This window comes from Centropristis striata, chromosome 5 (assembly GCF_030273125.1).
Source record: "Centropristis striata isolate RG_2023a ecotype Rhode Island chromosome 5, C.striata_1.0, whole genome shotgun sequence".
NCBI lineage: Eukaryota > Metazoa > Chordata > Actinopteri > Perciformes > Serranidae > Centropristis > Centropristis striata.
The window spans coordinates 22,860,490-22,866,968 of record NC_081521.1 but is presented as its reverse complement, the minus strand read 5'-3'; positions in this window follow the sequence as shown (position 1 = coordinate 22,866,968).

Here is a 6,479-nt window from a genome sequence, read left to right as displayed (position 1 = left end):
AGCTGACAGCTTTAGCTACTTTTCAGGTGGAGATTTAAAATAAAAAAACAGGATATATTTAAAGTGATTAGATATTATTTTAAAATTAAACCTAACAAAGAAGTTCAAATTAGTCCAATCTTTACTAAATTAAAATGCTGCATACATAAATGCATCAGTACAAATGATCTAATAATATATTTAGATTATATACTTTTAAGTACTTTTACTTTTGATACTTTAAGTACATTTTGATGCTGATACTTTCATACTTTTACTTAAGTAAGTTTTACGTGCAGGGCTTTTACTTGTAGTGGAGTCATTTTACAGTGTGGTATTCGTATTTTTACCCAAAGATATTCAGATAAACGTCATAAAAAGAGCAAGGATTATGAGCCACTGCTTGCTTTGTTGACCTTTGTGAGAAAAAGATGAGATTAAAAGAAAAAAAGAGTTAAATCAGCGCATTTGACATTTCCAGCATTTCAAATGTGAGAATGAGCTGATTTAACATTTTTTTCTTCTGCTGTCAAATATTTGACATTTCCAGCATTTCAAATGTGAGAATGAGCTGATTTAACTTTTTATTCTAAAAAGCAAACAATGACTCATAATACTTGCTCTTTTTATGACGTTTATCTGAATGTTGTTGGAGAAATGCATTGAGGAAACCTTTAAAATTAAATTATCTGACTCCAAAAGTAACCTCTCATCTATTTCTCTACGCAGATCGTTTGATGGGCAATGATGAGCAGGAGACGTCCAAGTTCTTAGTTTTTACATTTTATTACAATACGTCAAGAAATGTGCAGTTACAGAGACCTCTGGGTTCAAACATCACTTCCCTGATTTACCTGATTCGTCAGTTTTAATCAAAATAGAGAAGATAGTTGCCTCCTCTCCTCAGCACACTGTGTCCTTGACCTGGCCTGTTATTAAAACATTCAACCCAACCTCCTGCCTTGTTATGACTTGCAGAGATATTAGTGGAGACACAGATGTTGCAATGTGCACATAAAATACAAAGCATACAATATATCGTTTTATGATTATAGAATCTTTATCAGTTTAAGCAGATGGAATATATGTATTTACAGTACTCACAGTTTCTAAACCAATATTAACATATGATCAAAATCATTGTATCAAAAGCATCTTAAATGATTAATCCATGTCAGCAGAGAGAGAGGGCACACACACAGTGAATTACGCATGCATTTGATCGTGTCCTGCATTTAAAACTTACTTAAGTAAAAGTATGAAAATATCAGCATCAAAATGTACTTAAAGTATCAAAAGTAAAAGTATTTAAAAATATATAATCTAAATATATTATTAGATTATTTGTATTGGTGCATTTATGTAAGCAGCGTTTTAATATTATAAGATAGGGCTCATTTTAACTACTTCATAGACTGTTATGAGGTTTCATTTTAAAATAATGACTAATCACTTTAAATTGATCATGTTTTTATGTTAAATTTCGACCTGAAAAGTAACTAAAGCCGGCAGCTAAATGTAGTGGAGTAAAAATATTTGCCTCAAAACGTATGGAGTAGAAGTATAAAGTTAAATAAAATGGAAATACTCAAAAAAGTACCAAAACCTCAAAATTGTACTAAAGTACAGTAGTTGAGCAAATGTACTTAGTTACATTCCACCACTGCCACAAAAAACTGTAATAAGCAAAAGTCATGTTTTGAAAACACCCTTAAGTAAAAGTACAGCAGTATTATAGAAAAAAATACTTAAAGTATCAAAAGAAATATAATCAAATGCACTAAAATGGTCCCTGTGATGTGTTGCACTATAATACATTGTTGGCATTACTATTACTGACACATTCATGTCAGTATTTATTTGTATTTGGTCTTAACAGAGTGAATATATCAAATACATTTTATAGCTATCACTAACAGAGCATTAATATTGTATGAGCTCATCAGATTTCTTGCATGTAAAAAAGCAAAAAAATAAAATGCTTCCCCCTGAAATGTAATGTAACAAAAGCGTGAGTATTTTATTAGGAATACTGGCATAAAATGTTTTTTTTTTCTTCATATATTTTAGAAAAGTAATTAAGTGAATTTACTCTGTTGATTCCTGCACTGGATCTGGTCTGTTTGTCGGATAAAAGAAAAAAGCTATTTGAATGTTACTTTGGGAAATTAGAATGATTTCTCACTTACTCTCACTATAGACAAAACAATTGATTTATCAAGAAAAAAAAAGCAGCTGATTAATCAACAATGGAAAGAATTGTTTGCTACAGCACTGATCTCATGTTGTCACTTCAATCTCTATTTTAAGGTTCTGATGTGCATCGTCATTACACTGAGAAAGCCTAATGAATTTGTCACTGACACCGCTGTGAGCTTCACAAGTCTAACTCGCTGTGACCCAGAATAGAGCAGAAGCATCTCCTTGTTTTCAGAATTCTTGTAAGTCAGACAGAGGTAAAGTGTATTTCCAGGTACTTCAGTGTCACTGAAGAAAAAGCTAAGCAACCTGCAAGATGCTGCTGATCTTTTTATAGCAATAAACAGGAGGTTAAATTGTGCAACCTCGTTAATGTGAATTTAATAATATGCATTTATTTTTTAAGTGCAAATTAAAAAGGTTGCCTCAATATAAGCCTGTAGAAATAATAATAAAAAAATGCTTAATAATGTTTACAGTGAACCACAGTGAACTGATGACAGCTTTCATTCATCTGGAGTTTCCAAGAGAATCTGTAACCGAAACTCTTCCTTCCTTCCTTTTTCATATTCACATTAAGACAGTGACAATTTTAGTTTTTCAACAAATACGGAGCAATGACACCACTTCCATGGAAGTGCAACATGAACCGCAGTAATACTAACGTAGAAAGGGGAAATGCAGGGACCAACAGCAACAGCAGTGTGACATTACAAACAGTTTACGCTCAGCTATTTGATGCATACAGTTCACCGGCCTTTGATATCCATGCCAGAGTGCACCTTACAGCAGCGAGACACATCACAGCAGATGAAAACAGTCGTAATATTTGGCTGTTTGGTTTTGCAGGTGTTAATTCTGTCTGTGCACTCTGAGTCTTGGTGGTCGAGTAGCTCTGGTGAAAACAGGAAGTTGATTGTACAGAAGAGAAACTTTTGGCTCGAGCTGCAGACTGAAAGTATGAACTAGCTTCCCACCAGTGAACTATTTAAAACTATAAAACACAGTCAGTAAACAAGAGCTGGACCTTTTGTCAGTTGTGTCTCACAAAAGGGTTAATATGACCTCAGTGACCCTGCATACATGCAGTGTTGTGGTCACAGAGTCCAGATCATTCTAAATAAACCACAGGATTATAACCACAAACTAAATAACAGAACATATTATCGGGTTGGTCATGTGATATTCAGACCTATTTATTGTCTTTGAGTTTACCTGCAGTGTTTGATAGTTATTGTTCTGGTACGAATACACAGAAAATAGCCAAGGCCTCAAAAAAATTGCCATTTCTTCTTTTTTATGCACCCCACCCCCAAATTACTCCTCTCTTTGCTCTTTTGGTGGATTGTGCAATATAACTGTGCAGTTGTTTTGAAGATTCCCACGAGAAAGGGCATTAATCTCATGAGTAATCTGGGTTAAAAAGGTCAAGAATTTTTTTTTTTAAAAACCTAGCAAGATTATTAAAAAACCCTAACTCGAAAGGCAATGCTAGAGAATTAAGTATGCCAAATCAACAAAACAAACTGGTACTTTTACTGAAGTGTGAGCGAGTTTAAGAGGTGCTGGTAGGTGGGGTTTGCTACCCGTTTTTTATGCTAAGCTAAGCTAACTGGTTTCAGCTTTGCATTGAACCGACAGATACGAAAGTGGAATTGATCTTCTTATCTGACTCACAACAAGAAAGCTTCTTATTTCCGCAAATTTCTGACTATTCCTTTGAGCAATGACTAACTTTCTTGTGATCATGATATAAAAGGGCTTGATCCATGCTCCTCTGAAAATGATCCAACTGTGGAAAATTTGACAGCTAACTGAACATGTTCATGCAAGCAATGGGCAGAATTAAAAATGACAGGATTTTTATCTGATTAACTCTCGGCCATCCAATTTTTGAGACAATTTAAATTACACTGGGTTTAGTATTAGAGTGAGATATAAGAATGTGCTTGTGGTATTAAGAGTGCAAAGAAATTCATGCAGACAAAAAGTGTACTGTAAAGATAGAAAAGCATGGGACCTATCATGGATCCTTGAGGGACCCCACAAGGGGTAGATGAGATGAGGGGCTGGATGAACAAATTGCACACGCTGACTCAAATATTCTGTCTGTCTGGTTGCAGGTAAAGCAGTCCCATGTTGTGCCGTTAATGCAACATTTTAAAAAGGTGGTCATCAGCACAGCCCATCCTGTCAAAGACAGAAGTGAGGAGAGATACTGGTATCATATCAAACTAGAAGATCTAATGAATCTATAGGCACCATGTCAGGATATCGTGTTAGGAAGTTGTCGAAATAACGCTACAAAGTCAAGTTATTTTTCATGTTTCATGGTGATTTTCAAAGCGGTCATGTGACCTCTGACGTCTTGCTATTTCAATGAAAATAGGCTCTCTGGGTTCCCACAAGTCTCCTCTTTACATATACATGGCTGCCTCCCAATTCAGAACTGAGAATTTTTTTTCTATTTGACAAAACAAGTATTGATTGAATTTAATTTTGTGGACACAAAATGCAGTTAAACAGTCAAATCTCAATATATGTAGAGGTTAGGAATCGGGCTTGTAACTGGAGAGTTTCCGGTTCGAATCCCGGTACTGACAGGTCAAGGACTGAAGTTTGAGCAAGGCATGTAACACCCCTCCACAGCTCCCCGGGCGCAGTAATGTGCTGCCCACTGCTCCTTGCATGGTGTGTTCACTTGTGTGTATAAAAGGATGGGTTAAATGCAGAGGTTGAATTTCCCCATTGTGCGATTAATAAAGTAATTAATCTAATCTAATATATTGTATAGCAATACTCACCATATTGCAAAATGCTTAAATCGCAATAATATCGCGTCGTTACTTAAGTATCGGGATAAAATCGTATTGTGGGGTCTCTGCTGACTCCCACCTTTACTGGAATGTATCAAATGACTGTGACTCGAAACACAACTAGAACTTTGATTGTTTTTAAAAAAAAAAAAAAACAGTTCTTGAAAAGGTCAGGTTGCTTTGCAGCCATGTTACCAGTTTGGCTCCATGACAATAACATTTTTCAGGTCCAGCACGTAAGAAATGTCTCAACAACTTTAGGAAAAATTGTCATGAAAGTTTGTGCAGGTATTTGTGTTCTACAGAGAATTAATCGTAATTATCTTGATTTGTCATTAATCACCACCAGGTCAAAATCTTTATTTGTCTAACACTTTGATTCACGATCAAATACCTGAATAACATGACACTAACCATCAGCATTTTAACATAGTACACGTTAGCATTTAGCTCAAAGCACCACTGTGCCTAGTACAACCTCACAGGTGCATATTTATTTAGCTCAACGCCTCAAACCAGCTATCATTCAGCCAAGTGTTGAAATTTCTCCTCCTGAGAGAAACAACGTGGTTATGAGCAGTCAAGTTTCACTCCAGTAGGAAAAACAGGTGACATTGATAATATTAACACTGGCTTTGGAAAGATATTCCAGTAACTCAGTGTGCACAAAACCAGGGCCTCTGTGAGTGGAACACAGCTCTCATTAATGGTATTAAATATACCTGTGTGTTTCCTACTATGACATGTCAAAAAGCTCCTCTGAAAGTAACAGAGAAGTGGAGGTTTTATTTGCACAAGCAAAGGAGGGCGTAGCTAAAGTAACTGACAAGTAACTTAACATGGAAGTGATGACAAAACAAGTGCATGAAACAAGAAGGGCTCAGCGTAGTGTTCAGGAAATGGTGAATTTAACAGAACTGACCTGTGCAGATAAAAAAAAAAACATCTAAAAAACGAATAATTCTTGCCTGTCGTTAATGGCCAGTTGGTATTTTGATTTAATAGGTTAGAAATCATCTTGGCAGCGTAAAATAAATGTAGTGTTTAGTGAAGAATACATCATACATGGTTATTTTATAGCAGCCAAATACAAATATTTCACAGGCCTTAAATAAAAATTGTCAGGTTTGGAAAATCCATCAGAGGTGGTGTGGCCACAAATCTGAGACAAAATGAGAGAGTGCACCTCCACAGTTTTGTTTTAAAACTCAATACTTGTACGCTTCATTTATCTACATCCACAGAAGCCTTTTATTCTCCTTGACTGTTTGATCAGCAATGCACTTATAGTTGCTCCCTTGTCAACTCATTTCTATGGCAACGTTTAAGCTGTCTGGCTTGCCTTCAGGCTTCGATGTAAGCTCAAGGATGCAAACCTTCAGTTCACCACCAGATTGACATGTGCAACAAAGACAAATAAAAATGGTTCAGGAAAAGATTCTGGTGGTTGCAGAGAGGCGGAACATCAAGAAAAGATACTTAATA